This window comes from Lampris incognitus, chromosome 8, assembly GCF_029633865.1.
Source record: "Lampris incognitus isolate fLamInc1 chromosome 8, fLamInc1.hap2, whole genome shotgun sequence".
NCBI lineage: Eukaryota > Metazoa > Chordata > Actinopteri > Lampriformes > Lampridae > Lampris > Lampris incognitus.
In genome coordinates this window covers 26,241,287-26,260,448 of record NC_079218.1, presented here as the reverse complement: position 1 = coordinate 26,260,448, position 19,162 = coordinate 26,241,287, and the positions used below count along the sequence as shown (strand labels likewise).

At 41.2% G+C, this 19,162-nt stretch overlaps 1 protein-coding gene across 1 annotated transcript in view; it reads left to right on the top strand.

Annotated features, from left to right (window-relative positions):
- LOC130116688 (seizure protein 6 homolog) overlaps positions 1 to 19,162 on the top strand; it is a 158,358-nt gene that overhangs the window by 128,271 nt on the left and 10,925 nt on the right. The gene's annotated exons all lie outside the window — the stretch shown is intronic.

Genomic DNA, 19,162 nt, shown 5'->3' with positions numbered 1-19,162 from the left:
TGTCTCAGAGTTGGCTTTGAAATGAATATGCTTTGGCAGAGAACTACTCCCAGCCACTTATCCAGCGATTCCAAAAGTGATTTATCGCACATACATGCATATACGCACACACACACACACACACACACACACACACATGCACCAAGCAGCGTAAACGGGACCGAATATAGAAAAACTCATTTTCTACACACTGGAATTTTTTGAATAGATTATTAAGCATTGCTTTCTGAGCTTCAAAACAAATTGATCAATTATTTTGTGCTATAAAATGAGCCCCCCCCCCCGTAAGCGTTAAATGAGCTTAGGCTCATGATGATAGGTCACAAATACACATAGCCATTAACATAGAAGACAAAAAGACGAGTGGAGTCTCTCCCCTTGTCTCTCTCTTTTATCTTTGTCCCTGTCCTAACCCCCCTCCCCCAACACAACACCATGAAACATGCGCAAAACCTCAAATATGTGCACGCGCGCACATACACACACACACAGACACAGACACACACATACGCAGAGCTCCTCCACCACACTTCCAGTGGACCACAGACCCTCTCACCATCTGTTCTGACCTTGTGTTCATCATCTGCTTTCTTATCAGTAAGGTCTATCCTGTAAGCTCTCTCAGTCTATCTGGAAAAGATTGCAGTGCGTCACATCTATCTATTTACACATATTTGGTTTTGAAAACACAATTATCACATTTCATTGTCACATTTTATTATCCCATTTGCACAGGATTTGTCTATTGGTGCAGCTTGTAAGTGATATATGGAACTGATGGCTGTATAGGTAACTGATAGCTGCAAGCAGTTCCTCCACTATGTACTGCTTTTTCCATAAGGATGCACCCTACAAAGAGTACAGTGGTACATTATATGTGATTTGTGTTCTTGCCTGAAGCAGTTACATAGAATCAGGGATACACGGGTTAAAATTACATCAGTGGGAATACTGACAGGGTAATAGAAAACCTGAGCTACTGACAAGCCTTAAACTACGGGGAGCTGAAATGGCTATTGCAAGCCATTAGATGGCCATTCATGCGTTCAGTCATTTGCATTCCTGATCAAAATTGCCCAGTTGCTTTTGTCTGAGATTCCATCAGCACAAAATCTGAGTATATCTATACATTTAAAGTTGTTTTATAAATTGAGTCTAGTGAGTGGGGCATTTTTATCGATTCAAATTTAAGCACTTTAATAAAGACTGTAATAAAAGGGTAGATAAAAAGCAATAAAAGGGAGTCTCGTTTGTAAGTAAGGGCAAGCGATAACCTCGAGTATCAGGGATTTCTTCAAGTCATCAACCACTGCCATGAGAATGAGAAGGGGGTAGAGGGTGATGCGGAAGTTAGATGGCCCTCTCTTCACCACCTCTGCCATATCCCGCCCCGTGCCACAAATCTGTCAGGCATACAGGCAATCAAATATAAAGCATCACTCAAATAGAAGTCACAGAGGGAAAAGCAATCATGCCGTAGTTAGAGACGGTACCAATGACAGGGGCAGCTAGGATCACACAGGGAGGCTTCAATTTGAGATTATGTTTTAATAGCAAATGTGTGACATTGCCATCTGATGAACCTGAGGTTAAAAGAGATCGGAGAGAATTTCTATTTTCTTTTTTTCTTTTTTTTTTCCTGCAGGGTAAAAGGGGTTCAACTGACATAAGAAGATTTGGTATTCAGAGGGGTCTTTTTACACTGTGCAAGGCTGGTGTTTATATTAATTAAAGCCATATAAAGCCACTCCCTGTTAATTAATGGTGCTTTGGTCAGTTTACATGTAACTTAAGTTGGTCATGCATGACTTCCACAGCAGAAGAAACTTGTAGTATGTCCCTGTAGAGACTATCATTATGCTACTGACTATTTATCTGGTAGGAGCCGCTCCCTTTTTACATAAGAATGAAGTCCCTATGGACTCTATCTGCATGTACTATATGAATGTTTTGTATGTGTGTGTGTGTGTGTGTGGGGGGGGAGGCTGTGCGAGTGTACGTGCACATATTTGTGTTTAGTATATCTGTGCGTGCATGCCAGTGTGGGTGTGTGCATGTACATGCATCGGTGTGTATGTTGAAGTGATGAAGGCTCTTGTGGGTGAGAGCGGACTCATTATAAGGGTGGGCACACACTTTTCTACATTAATGAGAATGTTTTCATTCCAGTGTTATCATTCATCACTGTGCCTGAGCCGACAATTATAGAGGAGCAGTGTGCATAATGAGGACTGATTAATTAATTTAGGCCAAACAGGGGGGCTGGGTCTCTGCTAATTAGCATGGAGCATCACTGGAGCACGAGCAAGCGACAACAGGTTACCGCTGAAATTCCCACCTGCAGATACGCCATTGCCCAAGGTGGCATTTTGAATGTAGGTCTTAGCAGCTTGAATACATTGTATGTTTTCCAATTAATTGCACTAATGAACTCTATTTTACTGTGTTAGTAGTGTTTGTGTTCATGTTTAAGTAGGGTTCATCAGGAAGGTTATTCATAGCTCGGACACCCTGGGTCCAGAGAGTCCTCTTGTGGAGATTTTGAGAATTACATATTCACTTCTGTGAGAGGGCCCTTAGAAATATACTGTTCATTTTATGCTTGAATGGAGTATTTAAAATTGAACATTCTCAAATCAAATATATGTATCAAAAGACATTACAGAGAAGCATTTTTTGTAGAAAGTGAAATAATAATAAAAAAAAACTAATCCCCTTTCAATGGGACTTTGAAAAGTCAGCAAGACAAACAAAAGGCTCAGAGACCAGTGCAGAATACATCCATCTGTCTCTCGTCTGCAGCACTGAGCTAGAGGTGCCCTTGGTGTGCACAGGAATTTGGCAGGATTCTATAAAGGTCAATTTTCAATCGTATCCTGCAGCTGAGCTCAAATCCAGAGCCCTATAGCTAGTTTTTTTTTAATAAAAAGAGTGGGAAAGAGAGAAGGGGATCAAGATCAAGTGTGGGACAACCTAATTTCTTCGGTTTTTTTTCGGTACGCAATCTTTAATTTTGACTGAGTTTTGCAATGACCATCATTTCAAGGGTACGTGTCTTAGTATTAACTCTGCTCGAGGCAGCCAGCCTTACTCCCTCAGCCATGACTATTTTTCCATTAAAGTCGACTTCCTGCTGGTCCTTGGCTCAAAATCTTCAGTCTCAGTGACCTTGCCTCCATCTGCCCAAGGACCAGAACTGGGCCTATTAGAGAAACTGAAAAATACATTGTGATGTAGGATAACTATGTACTCTGTATTCCATGCAATATATATTTTCTTTTTTCTGGATACTACAGAGTCGAGGTATGCTGCCATTTTAATTACCTTCTGTATTTTGTGCTGCAGATATATTATTGCAATCAGTGTCATCAACGATGGATCACTGCTTTTGTTTCGATATTCAAACATATAAATGTTACACATTTAACTGAGTTTTGCTGAGTACAATTATAATTGCTAGATTACAGGTGCTTCAATCAATCAGCAGCAATGAGTTTTGGTATATATAATGCTCCTGTCAGGACATTATGCCTTACAATGTCCTGACAGGAGATGTATCATTTTAAAGCCACAATTTATGGTTGAAATAAGATGAAAGCTATATAAAGTAGAGGAAAGGTAAAATGTTTTTTTTTGTCTTCTACTTAAAAACATACATTTTAGCAAACAGAAGGCGAAGGCTATAGGAGAGAAGGGTGTGAAATGTTTTTGAAGAGATGAGCTTTGAAGGTAAGGCACATCATTGAGAGTGACTGCTGTCCTGACTGGAATGGAAAGGTCATTTCATCATTTGAGAGCCAGGAGGGATGATGTCTAGATGGAAACAAGGCCAGTGGAGGTGCAGCCACCTTAGTATTTTAGATAGATAGATAGATAGATAGATAGATAGATAGATAGATAGATAGATAGATAGATAGATAGATAGATAGATAGATAGATAGATAGATAGATAGACAGACAGACAGACAGACAGACAGACAGACAGACAGACAGATAGATAGATAGATAGATAGATAGATAGATAGATAGATAGATAGATAGATAGATAGATAGATAGATAGATAGATAGATAGATAGATGGGAAAATTTGATGTCCTCCGTGATTTGTTTACAGCATATCCATAAAAACAATAAGCACTGAAAATTCAATGAATATATCTGCATATATGCATACTGTAAACAAGACTAGGTCAAAACCTATGGCTGGACTGTGTATGGTCAATGTTCAAAATCGTGGCCAATGTGTTACAGGGATAGTCAGTGGTAGTGTCTATAATGTGAATTCCTGGATATTAAATGTTCTTCTGCAGTTTTCTGTAGTGGTCCCAATAACATGTGTTGCTAAAGTGTACTGAAGTTACATATCGCCTGACATGGCTAAAGCTACATTCGAGTAAAAATAAAAATAAAAAAAAGTTACAAATGCAGTTGCAAGAACAATACTTTCCACTAGTGGGATGTTTGATTTGAAAGAGAACTAAATTTAACTGTAATTATACCTATCTGTTAACTCCCCTCCTTGTTCATCTGCTGGTGGCCGCTGATAGCGCCATGAATTGCGCGTCACTTGCAACAGCTAACTGCCCCGTTTCAGGGTCCGTGTGATGGCCTGGCGGCCTGCCCAGGGTGTCTCCCCGCCTGCCGCCCAATGGCTGCTGGGATAGGCTCCAGCTTCCCCGCGACCCTGAGAGCAGGATAAGCGGTTCGGATAATGGATGGATGGATTCACACAAGATATTGCGCTGATGATATTACAGTGCAAACGCGCTCATAAAGTTTTTCTGCTGAGTGCAGTTTGTTGCTGTTTTGTCATCTGATTGCAATTACCCATGTGGCAAAGTATAAGGCTGCGGTCACACGTGCGCGAAAATTAACATTGGCACATGTTCCGTTTCCCATCTCCTCGCAATGTTCGTCTCCCGGAGGCATTGAACGTCAATAAATGAAATAACATCAATTCATATTTAGCGGTATACAAATATAAACCGTACACCAATGTTCGTCCTCCGTATATGTCCATAAAACTATGGCAACATGTGCAAGTGAGACAATTAAGTGAAAACATTTATTTTTCTCTGGACTTCATTTCCAGTCGCAAAACAGCATCCCTGCAACCCTGAGAGCAGGATAAGCGGTTTGGATAATGGCTAGATAGATGGACGAAAACCAACAACCGCTCAAACGGACTGATTTCCGTGTGCGTCACATCCGGCACTGCCCACATTCAGCACGACAGAACACGAATTTCGCCGTGTGTGACCGTAGCCTAAATGGCGGCTTTGCGCCGAGAACACGGTAGGTAGGCTCAATGTCATATATAAGTATAGCAAGAATTGTTTGACCTGGCAACCTGTACCTATCTGCGAATGATTTCGATCTCAGTTGAATCAAAATGTGACATTGTCCTTCAAAATATCCGCTCTCAAACACGCCCGGCATGACGATGCCGTCGCCTGGCTACACTCACTGCTGCCATGATCACTGTAAAGTCTGAGTGTCATTTACTGTCTTGTACCACCAAATAATTTCCCCTATCTGCGTGTGGCTGTTAGTGCTGTTTATGGATTGCTTTTTTTTTTTTTTTGCAGTTTGGCTTATTTGCATAGAAAGGGGTCAATTTTGCGCCAAAATGTATGCATATTGCCCAATTTGAATGTGTGCAAATAGCATCGGAGCACCGAGGCGCCATTTGCTTTGTAGCGCAGTTAGGAGTGCATTTCACCCTTTGCGGGTGCTTTAAGAATTACACGGTTTCTTTTTGTATTGTGTGGGCTTAGCGCCGCGTAATCCTTTTGTGAATCCGCCAGCGAATTATGTGAGAGCGAACGCTATTTGGGCCGCTTTAACTGTGCGCCCTCCCTCATGCCTCTCCGCGCTCGGCCGACCAATCGTGTAACTTTAGTGACGTCGTAGGTCACCTGATCCCGCGGCCAAATTGTGTAAAAAAAAACCTATAAAAAAAATCCATGTGTAAATTCTCCAGTCGTAAACCTTCTTTTTTAATATTTGTGGATGAAGTCAAACAATATATTTCCACAAGCTATATTCTAAGAATAGGAAAGCCATTAAAACTATAAATCTTTGTACTCAATTCAACATTTTTCAGAGCTGATCTGCTTTATTTTAATTTCATTTTTATTATGATCCCCTGATATTATGTTAAGTGTTCTTGTTGTTGTTTGTGTCATGTTATTGTCATAACGTGCAACACTTTGTTGTTTGCCAACAATCTGAGAATTAAAAGAAACAATTGTGTCAAAAATTATCAGTGAGTCAGTCAGCAACTTTTGTAGGGGTGGCCTGCAGCTCCAGTCCAGCCAAAAAGGTCAAAATAAAAAGAGTCAGATGTGAAATAATCCAGTCAGAGAAGCAACTATCAATATTAATGGCATACATAGTTATATTATTTGCCTGTTTGGTTGGATGCTTGCCATAATGACAGATGAGTTCTTGTAATGGTTTGAACTGATTTTAGGACCTTTAAACCTTCTTGCCAATGGAAGGAGTTGAAATTCATTTGACAGTGGATGTGATTTGTTTGCTACAAACCTTGTGTGTCTTACTGGTTAGGCAAGAGAGGCACAGATTGTAAAGATCAGACTGTTGCATCCCAATGAACACACTACAGGTTTTCACTACCATGCCGAAATTATTTCTTAGCGAGTTTGAATTCTCAAACCAACATACAAAACAATAAGACAGTACGCTCTCAATGAAGTATTTATAAACTAGAACAAGGGTTAGCCTATCAATTTTGAAAAAAGTTCAGTTCCCCAAAAAGTACAGAGACATGACAACCAGGGGCGCCATAAGGGGTAATGGGGAGTAAGGAAAATTCCAAGGGTTCTGTCTCACAAGGGGGACCTCAGAAATATTGGCAAATAGTTTCTTCAGTAATCAAAATGTGAGTAGTAAAAATAGTTTTGCTTGAATAGTTGTAGTAACAAAACCTAACAATTTATTTTTCTTTACTTTTTTGGCAAAAAGTAAACACCCAGACAGAATCTGTATTTGCCTCCTTCCCTTTATTTGCACAATATGGTTTAGTCCTGCCCTCATACAAACAGCAGCTGCTGATCAAGGATTTTTTCAAACTATGACGACAAATGCAGTGTGGCATGCCATGTCCCCTAAAACAAAAGCAAAGTAAGGATTTCAAAATCAAAAAGAGAGAAAGGAAAGAAAGAGTCTCTTAATGAATTAGCTTAATAAAACAATGTTGATAAGCAATTTACTATGAATGGACTAATATAGATATATATAGATAGCGAGAATAGGGTGCAGGTTGAAGAAAGCCTGGAGAGGTGGAGGTATGTACTGGAAAGAAGAAGAATGAGAGTCAGTAGGAGCAAGATGGAATCCATATGCGTGAATGAGAGGGAGGACAGTGGAATGGTAAGGATACAAGAGTAGAGGTGACGAAGGCATATGAGTTAAAATACTTGGGGTCAACTATCCAAAGTAACAGGGAGTGCAGAAGAGAGGTGAATAAGAGAGTGCATGCAGGGTGGAGTGGGTGGAGAAGAGTGTCAGGGGTGATTTACAACAGAAGGGTACCAGCAAGAGTTAAAGGGAAGGTTTACAAGATGGTTGTGAGACCAGCTATGTTATATGGTTTGGAGACAGTGGCACTAATGAAAAGACAGGAGGCGGAGAGACAGGAGGCAGAGCTAGAGGTGGCAGAGTTGAAGATGCTAAGATTTTCATTGGGAGTGATAAAGAAGGACAGGATTAGGAAGGATTATATTAGAGGGACAGCTCAGGTTGGATGGTTTGGAGACAAAGCAAGACAGGCAAGATTGCGATGGTTTGGACATGTGTGGAGGAGAGATGTTGGGTATATTGAGAGAAGGACGCTGAATATGGAGCTGCCAGGGAGGAGGAAAAGAGAAAGGCCAAAGAGGAGGTTTATGGATATGGTGAGGGAGGACATGCAGGTGGCTGGTGTGACAGAGGAAAGTGCAGAGGACAGGAAGAAATGGAAACAGATGATCCACTGTGGCGACCCCTAACAGGAGCAGCCGAAAGTAGTAGTAGTACTAGTAGTAGTAGTAGGACTAATATAGATAGTGCCTGCCAACTCTTAATCTTAAAAGTATGTTATGCCTTCTTGACTAATGTAATGTAAGTTACGTTTATACCTTTTACCTCCTGTCCTGTCTTCCATCAGATCTGAGCACCGATGTATACAGAATATTGCATGGATGTAATGCCACACAGAATACAGAGAATTATACCTATTCCATAGCTCATGTCCACTAATACTCGAAAGTATTACAACACAATAGCTGCAAATATAGTGTAAACTTCAAGCAGGTTGCTCATTAGGTTCTGGAGGTGGGGTGACAGCAAACGTTCATGGCTGGGATGACCTGTGACCCGATGTGATACCTTTCTGTAGGACCCCAACTCCCTCACAGCGCCCCTGAAGGCAACAGTGGGATATCGAATGTGACACAAACAGCAGTAGACCTCCCTCTACGATAGTCTGGCTACAAGGAGTAGTTTAGCAACAGATAAGGTTGTACGCACTGTGATGACGACCTGGATAGTCACGTCTACATAAACAACCAGCCGAGAAGAGAATGGGAGGAGAAGTGAAACACACGATGCACAGATAGATACAGGAGAAAAAAAGATACAAACGAATGGACAGACGGCTGTTGTGTTCCTCGGTGGACTTCACAGAAGGGCCTCCTTGCCTTACTGAGATAAGACTGAGTTAGATGAAGCTGTTGATCTACTGCTGCCTCTAAAGAGCGCTAGAGGAATTCCTATCAGGTATGATTCAGTTGCCTGTGTTGCAGGAACAGTTCTTATCCTGTTGGAACGATTAGTAGCACTCCAGCTAGTTACAAAAAAAGATAGTTCACCACAGTGACCCGAAGTTGTAAAGAGCACATTTATATACAGGATCCCATTTAGTTTACTTTGACGAGTTGACATTATCTCATTGTCTAAATGATGGTCTAATTTGATTATGTCAGTCATAATCACGAGGCATCAAAATGAAATGGAGACTGATCATTGAAAAACTTGTTGCAGCTTTAACAAATTAAAAAGCATTAGCCACATGAAAACAATTACGAGCTAATTAACAAAACAGGTCTAACCACAAACAATGAGCACAAAGGAGGTACTTAATGTAACCCATGGCAAAACTTCAGTGCACAGTTCTCCTAATACACCTACAGAATTAAACACTACAGCAAGTATCATTCTAATGTGCCTTATTTTTTTCTCTATATCCTCTCAGTGTGTTCTCCAGAAGCTCTAGCATGGACACAGACATAGTCACTCTACTTATCCATATCAGTCTGTCAGTCTCATCACTTCAACTCAGTCATTTGTTGTTTTACCACATTGCCTTGGGGTTTAGAGAGGAAATTTAGATCAAATTTCTCCCTGCTCCCGACCACAGGGTGTAATTACATAGTTTTCTCCTCATCTTCATCTCATTCACTTTGTGTCCTGCAGTGGGAGAAAGGAGCTGGTAAAACCCCAATTTATGCACAGGCAAACGAACAGCAGGTTGTTGTATGAGTGACTCGCTCTACTCTGGTGTTTGCATCTTAACTAATGACCATAATGTCCTTAAACCATCTTACCTTGAAATACAGTTTTATTTTTGGTGCAGATTTTGGCCACAACCAAACATTTTAAGAGTAACTAAACCCGAGACCATTTTAGTGAGTTTGCTGACATCTGCAAGTTAAAAACTATCTAAAGGTTAATAACATGTGAAACTGGTGAAATTTTAAATTCTGGGTCCGCGAGTTGTGATGTAAATCAGCCTTAGAATACTTTATTCATTCTCGAGGGGAAAATGGGTCCTATTACAGACACTCTACTCTCTAGTAAAGAAAAAAGCTAAAAACTAACAAGATACAAGAAAACAGAAACAAATAGAAACAAGAAAAACAGTAACAAATAATAAGAAAAAGATAAAATAAGAAATAGAAATAAGAAAATATATAAACATATGTGCACCATACTGGAGCATGGTGCACATCACACCGTATCTGTACTGCACTACCGCAGCACAAAAGAAACAGCACAAAAAAACCCAACAAGGGTAAAAATGTAACCATTCACCTCAAGAACATGGTGGTTGCAGCAGTCGGCAGGGAGAAAACATATACTGCTTCAAAAGACTTTTGAAAACATTTTCATTATCCAGCAAAAACTGATAACAGCTTTGCAAATGTCTCGTAAACACAGAGCAGCCACAGCAATGCTAGGTTTTGGACTTGCGCCACCATGTTTTTTTTTTTTTCCTGACCAATTGCACATTAATGTCTCCAATTCGCAAAGTCCGATCTTCCGAGTTCCCAAAGACAAGGAAGCAACTGTCTCCTTAGAAAACCCATCCTTAGCCTCCATTGCAGGAACTGTTGATCATAATGATAATCATGACACTTCATCAACTTTTTTTTCAACTTGCAAGCAGACTTTTTCAAAGCACGCAAGTAGCCCTGTCCAACAGTGTATACAAAGAGATGGCTAATGCTAGCTAAATTTAATGTTACTAGTTTGTTGATAGTGCTACTGGGCATTGCTGAATTTATTGGGGTGGGAGTTATTGATAGGCTAGCTAACTAACCTTTTGTTATTTATCAGTTTGTTTTCTGAATTGTTAGCTAGTTCAGGTTGTTTAGCAGTCATCATGTTTGATACCAAGGTCTGGGTCAATTCATATTTGAACTTAGTTACAAAATGGGGCTGTGACTGAGCCCAACTTTACTGATGAAATGTTACAAAATGGGGCTGTAACTGAGCCCAACTTTACTGATGAAATGTCATATTATATCTCTCTTTAACAATCCTTCAGCATTGGTGAGGTAAACCATTTGATTTCTCTTATGAGTTTAAACTGTGAATATTGTTTGGGGGGGGGGGGGGGATCATCATTTTGGGAAAAAAAATCATCAAGAATCCATGACAAAATGCAGAGTGTTTTCAGTGTTTTCAGTTAGCCAAGATAACTAGGCTTCCAAAGTCAGTGCAAACTAGTCATTCACAATTCTTCTTCAACCAGCAGCATTTAAAAAAGAAAATCGGGAATTTAACCCCACAACTAAAGAAGTTAAAGTGTACATAATGGGTGTATCAAACGGACTGTAAAGTGTTGCTTGAGGTATTGAAAAATGCGCTATTATTTTGACAATACGGTTTTTCCCCCCCCCATTCATTTATCATCAGCCGCTTCTCTGGGGTCGGGTCACGGTGGCAGCAAGCTAAGTAGGGCACTCCAGACGTCCCTCTCCCCAGCGATGCCCTCCAGCTCCTCCTGGGGGATCCTAAGGTGTTCCCAGGCCAGATTGAACATGTAGCCCCTCCAGCGAGTTCTGGGTCTACCCTGAGGTCTCCTCCCCCAGTTGGCTGTACCCGGTAAACCTCCAAAGGAAGGCGCCCAGGAGGCATCCTAATCAGATGCCCGAACCACCTCAACTGGCTCCTTTCGACGTGACAGAGCAGTGGCTCTACTCCAAGCTCCCTCCGGATGTCCGAGCTCTTCACCATTATCTCTAAGGCTGAGCCCAGACACCCTACGGAGGAAACTAATTTCAGCCGCTTGTATCCGCGATCTCACCCTTTCTGTCACTACCCAAAGCTCATGACCATAGGTGAGGGTTGGAACGAAGATTGACTGATAAATTGAGAGCGTTGCCTTCCGGCTCAGCTCCTTCCTCACCACAACGGTCCGGTACAATGTCCGTATTACTGCTAATGCTGCACCAATCCGCCTATCAATCTTCCGCTCCATCCTACCCTCACTCTTGAACAAGACCCCGAGATACTTGAACTCCGTGATATTCATGGACAGGATGTCAAGGCACAGCCAAGGTGAGGAGTGTGTCCGTTTTGGAAATCTCAGAATTGCATCTCTGCTCTTCGCAGATGATGTGGTTTTGTTGGCTTCATCAGAACGTGACCTCCAGCGCGCACTGGGGTGGTTTGCAGCTGCGTGTGAAATGGCTGGGATGAGAGTCGGCACCTCCAAGTCTGAGGACATGGTTCTCTACCGGAAAATGGTGGATTGCTCCCTCCAGGTTGGGGATGAGTTGTTGCCTCAAATGAAGGAGTTCAAGAGTTCAAGTACAGTACAGTGTATGTGAATAAATATGTAAGCACATTTTGTGAGAATGGATACACAGTTTACTGGCTAAAAGCCTCAAGAGCTCTGGTATGACATTGAGATGTCAATGGATGATGTAGGACATGAGACAATAAACACAAGTGCTCTGGTATAATACAGCTGTTAATGAATGGTAGAGGACAAAGGACCAAAAAAAAAAGTAACAGAGCCTAGATATGACAGACAATTCAAAAAGGATTCACAAACTTTCCAGTGACACTTTTTGTCATTTTTTGTATAACTTCTCATTCAGTGTAAGGCTACAGATATACTTGCTTTTTAACCACACGTTCCCATAGACAACCAGCTGCTTTGTGAACAGAATTATTCACATACTTGCCCATGTACTTTGTGTGCTACTGGAGGATTTCACTAGAGGCCACTCATCGCTGCTTGCTTCCGTTTCTTATGGAGACTTCCTCTTCCATGCACCCGTCATTGTTTACAATATGAGATGAGAGAATGGAGTTGGAGTTGAGAGACGACATCTACGATCGGATTGCTTTACAAGTAGTCGAAATAAGTCATACGTTTCTCCACACAATACACAAACATCGATATTTTGTGGATGTTTTAGACCCAGACGACATTTTGGCCAATGCGTTCCACCTCTTTCACTTCCCACACAGACTGGTAACATGAAATCATCGCCTGCTCAAACGTGATTGGTCAATAGACGTGTTCCCTTGTTTACATGCGCCACATTTGTGTGCGCAGATTGTGAGGTAAAAAGGGGGCCATGAGTCTTGTGCTTGTAAACGCTACTGTGTTAATTTCGAAGAGACCATCACGGCGAAATTGATTTAAAATGAAACAAAATGCCTCACAGTTGTTGCGCTGTCGGCTGTACAAATCATAAAGATGGTAAAAACGAGCATCTGCATTTTTATCGCATGCCGAAAGCGAAAACTCCAATCGAAAAACGAAGAATACAGGCGTGGATTCATGTGATCCGTCGGGAGGACTGGAAGACATGGTCAGAAGAGCAAATTTCAAACGCAAAGATTTGCGGAGAACATTTCTTATCTGGTATATATCCGTTTCTTACACAAGTAAGTATTGTGATTGAACATATACATAAATAACATAAGTAACAGCTCTAAATGTGATACTGTCCTAGTAGAGCAACTGCCAAACCAAAATTTGAGTTGTTAATGCCTAGCCTTCCTCAAATTTGACGATTCCATCAGCTTTCTTATGTCATGATGTTTGAGGTCATAATTTGACTCCATCCTCGATCTCATAACCATACAAACAATTCAGCTTTTGTTGAATACAAAACATTCAACCGTACAAACAATTAAACTATGAGGGCTTACCTTTGATTTGATGAAGCAAAACTTGTTGTCCTTCGATAACGGATGGTAAAAGCAGTCTTGGACATAGCCACCAACAAAGTAATCGTATGCTTCTAAAGACTTGTATGCCTTCATTGATTCTTTCATAAATATACTTGATGTTTCTATGAGTTATTCAGTCACATCCTTCCAGCCGATGTTTTGCAACTTCATAAACCTTTCCACCGAACTTCCCCAGATAACAAAATTGTTGTGGGCCGGACCCATCCCACACCCGACACTTTAATCCGGCCCAGATCTGGGCCAGAACCAAGCCGTAGCAATGCTGCATATGCCACATATTTGCCAAAGGTGGCCCATATTTGTTTTGTGATATTTGGGCCATATTCACCATTTACCACATGGGCCACTTCAGCATCACATCCAGATTAAATGTTGCCGAGAGCACTGCATCTTTGCCAAAAAAGCCCCACATTTGATTTGGCATATTTGGGCCATATTTGCTATGATACCTGTGGGCCACTTCAGGCTCACATCCATTTTGTCAGGGCCAGAAGAAGGCCATCAGTGCCGCATCATTGCCTGAAGTGGCCCACATCTGGATGCCAGAGGTGGAAAGTAACGAAATACATTTACTCAAGTTACTGTATTGAATACTTTTTTTGTGTATTTTGTATTTTTTAAGTACAATTTAAAATCGGTATTTTGTATTTTACTTGAGTACGTTTTGACTCAAGTATTGTACTTAGTTACTTTATAAATCCTATCCGTTACTGAGTAAAAATAACAATTCAACCTACAGGGGAAAAATACACGCCAGCACCATAGACAGTAAACCAATGGCCAGAACCAACAGTGACAAATGATAATGTGATTAGCACTGGTGCGTGAACATAGAGGGCACGTGTGGACAAGCTAGGTTAGTGGGCGCGAAGTTTGTAGTGCTAGAATGGAGGTCGACAAAGCAGGCACGGCCAGCGGCCAGCGGTCCAGAAGACCCGGACCTAGAAATAATAGATGAAGCTCAAGCTGAAACATCGAAGTCTGTAGAACTAGATGCAGAAAAAAATCCTTGGCCACATTTGGAAGATTTCTTTTTGTTCAAGCGTAGGAAAGGTAACAGCATCATCATGCAGTGCAAGATGTGCCTCCCAGCAGTGAAGTACCTGTCTGCTTTCAACAACTCCACTTCAAATCTGCAGAAGCATGTTTTGGTAAGTATTTCTGCTGTCTCATTAGTAGTTTTATTTAATATAGCCAACCCAGGCTCACCCCATTTCGTGGGCATTTTTATGCTAGCACCTGCAACCATTGACAGTAGAAGAAACCCACAGCTAGCCAGCACATTCTAATTAGCTGCTATGCTAACATAATCAAACGTGACACATCATTAAGTACCAAATGAACTCGCTCCAGCCGACAATCCGCATGTTTATCGTACTTCAAACAGATACAAAACGCGTAATGTATATTTGCAGTCTGTTTAAGTCTTTAGAACATTGGCTAAATTTGCATAACAGCTAGCCCCTGGTACTTGAGTGTGTAAAGGCTAGCTGTTAGTTGCTAGTAGTCTTGAGTGGACTCGGGGAAATTAGCCTTGGTTAAGAGGGTCCCACACCTTTGATGTCCTTGCAGGGGCACTTGACGACATACACTGTCAGTATAGAATTAGGGGCAAAGTGGTGAGAACCACAACAGATAGTGGCTCAAACTTCGTTAAAGCTTTTAGTGTCTTCGGAGAACAGAGCCAGTCTGAGGATGCAGAATCAGATGCTGAGTCGGACAGAGATTCAATTGATGATGAGCCCACAGCCAACTACCTGGACACATTCAGCATCCTGGAGCAAGATAATGGCCTGGAGTACCAACTTCCTACACACCAAAGGTGTGCATGCCATCTTCTCAACTTAGTTGCCATAACAGATGCTGAGATAGCAGAAAAGAAGATGGACACATACAAGAGACTATCACGTGCAGCCTTTGGGAAATGTCAAGCCATGTGGAACAATACAGGTCGTTCATACATGGCAGCAGAAGTTGTGGAAGATCATTGCCGACTCCAGCTCATCCGACCAAATCAAACGCGGTGGAATTCAACATTCATGGCTGTGGAGAGAATCATACGGATCATACAAGAGAAAGGGGAGGAGGCAATCAGGAATATTTGTGAAGAATTCAAATTGAAAACGTAAGTTTTAATTTGCACTTCAACAGTATGAAAGTGTGAATGTGTGTTTACATACTTGAAACTTAACTTTTCCTGCTTGATTTCCTAACAATTGTTTGTATTCTATTTATGCCAGGCTGACTCAAGCAGAAATTGCTTTCCTGACTGATTACTGCTCGGTGATGAAACCTCTGGTAAAGGCCTTGAACATACTTCAGTCAGAGACCAACACACACTTAGGGTGGCTTCTTCCAGTGATATGTCAGCTACAAGCAAAACTCAAAAGGCAGGAGACCTCATCCAAGATGTGTCTACCACTCATCAAAGCCATTCAGGATGGTGTCCAAAAGCGTTTTGGTGAGATGATGATGGACCCAGAACTGATTGCGGCAGCAATACTTCTACCGAAGTTCAAGACCACCTGGACAGAGAGGCCTGATGTCATAGAAACAGGTATGATTGCATCTTATAATAAACTGCTTTTCAACAGTTTATTGGAGATCTACTTTGTTTTATACTCAATACAATGCGGTCAGTGCTATAAGGCATTATGCATTATGGTGCACTCTTGGTAAATTAATCAAGTCTTAATTGTCAGAAATGTGTTGTTTGTCACTCGACAGGTCTGGCTTATGTCAGACAACACCTTGACCAGATGGCAGAGGTAGAAGTGGAGCAAGTTGGACAACATTCCTCAGATGAAGATGATTTCTTCTCCTCAATAAAGTCCAGAAGGTACAGGGGAGTTGGAAGGGTACCTAGCCTGTATCCCAAACGATATGGATCTGCTAAACTCCTTTCCAAATTTAAAAAAAACTCTCTCTGAAACTCAACACTGGCCTGCCTGCTTCAGCTGCCTGCGAGCGGCTTTTCAGTTGTGCTGGATTACTGTTCACTGCAAAGCGAGCAAGGATGAGCTCAACTAACTTTGAAAATCAGCTGCTGCTTAAACTGAACAAGAAGTTTGTAGACTAGGTTATAGGTGATTTAGGGTGTCACAAAACTAGTGGCCTTGATTTGCAATATTCCTCTCTGGAATATTGCTGCTCTTTTATGTTAGTTCCTTTAATTTTGTAACACTTGTGAGCATCATCATGTGGACATTACTTTGTAGTTTGTACCTCTCTGAGAGAGAGAGACAGAGAGAGAAAGTAGGCGTGCACAAGCCTGTTTAATGTTTTTACCACTAAATGGATGAGCTCAATTAACTTTGAAAATCAGCAGCTGCTTAAACTGAACAAGAAGTTTGTAGACTAGGTTACAGGTGATTCAGGGTGTCACAAAACTAGCGGCCTTGATTTGCAGTATAACAGCTGTTGCTGTTGGTGTTGACATGTATGTTGTTGTAATTACACTTACATTTGTGTAGGTATTCTTTGTTGTTATCGCACTTACACACACATGCCCTCTATAGCGCTCTTGCAGCTGTGGAGATGGCATTACCACATTCTCATTCTTTGACGGTTAACAAACACACACACACACACACACACACACAAGCATGTCTCCTCTGGAATATTGCTGCTCCTTTACGTCAGTTTGACTTTGTAGCAACACTTATGAGCGTCATCATGTGGGCATTACTTTGTACTTTTTACCTGTGTGTGTGTGAGAGAGAGAGAGGGTGAGAGGGAGAGAGAGGGAGAGTGTGTGCATGTGAGAGAGAGCGTGAGAGAGAGAAAACGTGAGAGTAAGCATGTTTAATGTTGTACCACTAAATGGATGAGCTCAACTAACTTGAAGATGCTACTTAAACTGAACAAGAAGTTCAGTTGTTGTGAAGTTATTGTTATTGCGCTTACATTTGTTACACTTGTTCTTTAATTTAAAACAAAATAGTTATGGATTTCTGACCCCTTGTCCTATTTTTACTACCCTCACACCCCACACAAAGAAAGTAACTAAGTAACTTTTACTTAAAGTACATTTCAAATGAACTACTTTTTACTTTTACTTGAGTACATTTTCAGATGAGTACTTTTACTTCTACTTGAGTAATATTTCATCAAAGTATTGGTACTTTTACTTGAGTACAATATTTTTGTACTTTTTCCACCTCTGCTGGATGCTATCTGGGTCATTAAGCATAAACAGATCGGGAAGTTTTTCTCCAGTGCTTAGTGTAAGTTTTGACTCATAATGCTTTCTGTCTTCCTTGCTTGGACCTTCAACATAATCTGAGATTTCCATTTTCTCAAATTTCTGGCTTTTCTCTAAGTTTTATATGCTTTCATCTGTGAGTTTCATAGGTACGCACGTTGTTTCTCGGCCATGTTTTGCCACACGTTCTGCGCGCGCATCTTGTTTACAAGCAGCTTTTACATCACGTGATAAGCGGTCTATACTACTCGGAGTAAAACGGAAACCAGAACGCTTCCAATACCAAAATCTTGTCCAGTGCCTACAGATTATTAATTTATTTAAAATATGTTAATAGAGATTAAAATAAACACACCATCGGCACCATCCCTACTCTGTTTTTGCAACAGTTTTAACCGTGCATGGATGTAACTGTCTCAGACTTCTTTTTTTTTTCTTCTATATTGAGAAACATTTTTTCAAACAATACATTTTGCAAACTCAATACGATTTTCTCAGGGAATGAACCTTCTTCAATGCAATGTAACATTATACAGACAAAAAATCTGAACCGACAAGAAAATAAAAAAGATGGTATTTAGATCTATGAGAGAAACACAAAAATAGATTTGTTTCCATTTATTTTTGCAGGTTTCCACTTCAACTTCTAAAGTGGTACTGGTCTCATGCCAGCCATTCTGACAAGCATATTTGTCACTGTACAGCAGTACTGACACATTGTACAGGTGCGTGTAATGGAGGACTTTGTCTATTAACTTGTCTTCAAAACTTTTAGCCATTGTTGTTGCTGACGTACTGACCCCTGTCAGAAAATCATGGTGCCCCTACACTGCCCCTGTCATTCATGTGGGTATTGGATCTTGTGGATGTATAGTGTGGTACAGTCGTCCAGTGGTTAGCACTGTTGCCTCAGAGCAAGAAGGTCCTGGGTCGAACCCCAAGCCATCCCAGGTCCTTTCTGTGTGGAGTTTGCATGTTCTCCCCATGTCTGCTCCGGTTTCCTCCGGGTGCTCCGGTTTCCTCCCACCATCCAAAAGACATGCATGTTAGGGTTGATACTCCTGCCTGTGCCCCGACTGAGAAAATGGAAAGAAGAACTGGAGTTGGTCCCCGGGCGCTGCACCACAGCTACCCACTGCTCCTATACAATAGGATGGGTTAAATGCAGAAAACAAATTTCATTGTAAACTACAATTTCACTGCAACCTATAATGACAAAATAAAGTGGCTTTTTTTTCCTTCCTTAATTTCTGAGGACGTGCACAACCAATGTTTGCCACGAATGCAGGGTAAGCGAGGCAGCCATCATGCCCACGTGAACGCGTAGCTAAAATCAAGTACATCACCAGCCTAATGTTGTCTACAATTTAGGCTTTAAGTGCAAAACTACAGCAATTTTAATGACAAAGCAGCAATATATTCCAGGTTTCAGTCTTAATATGATTGTTTGGGTTAATG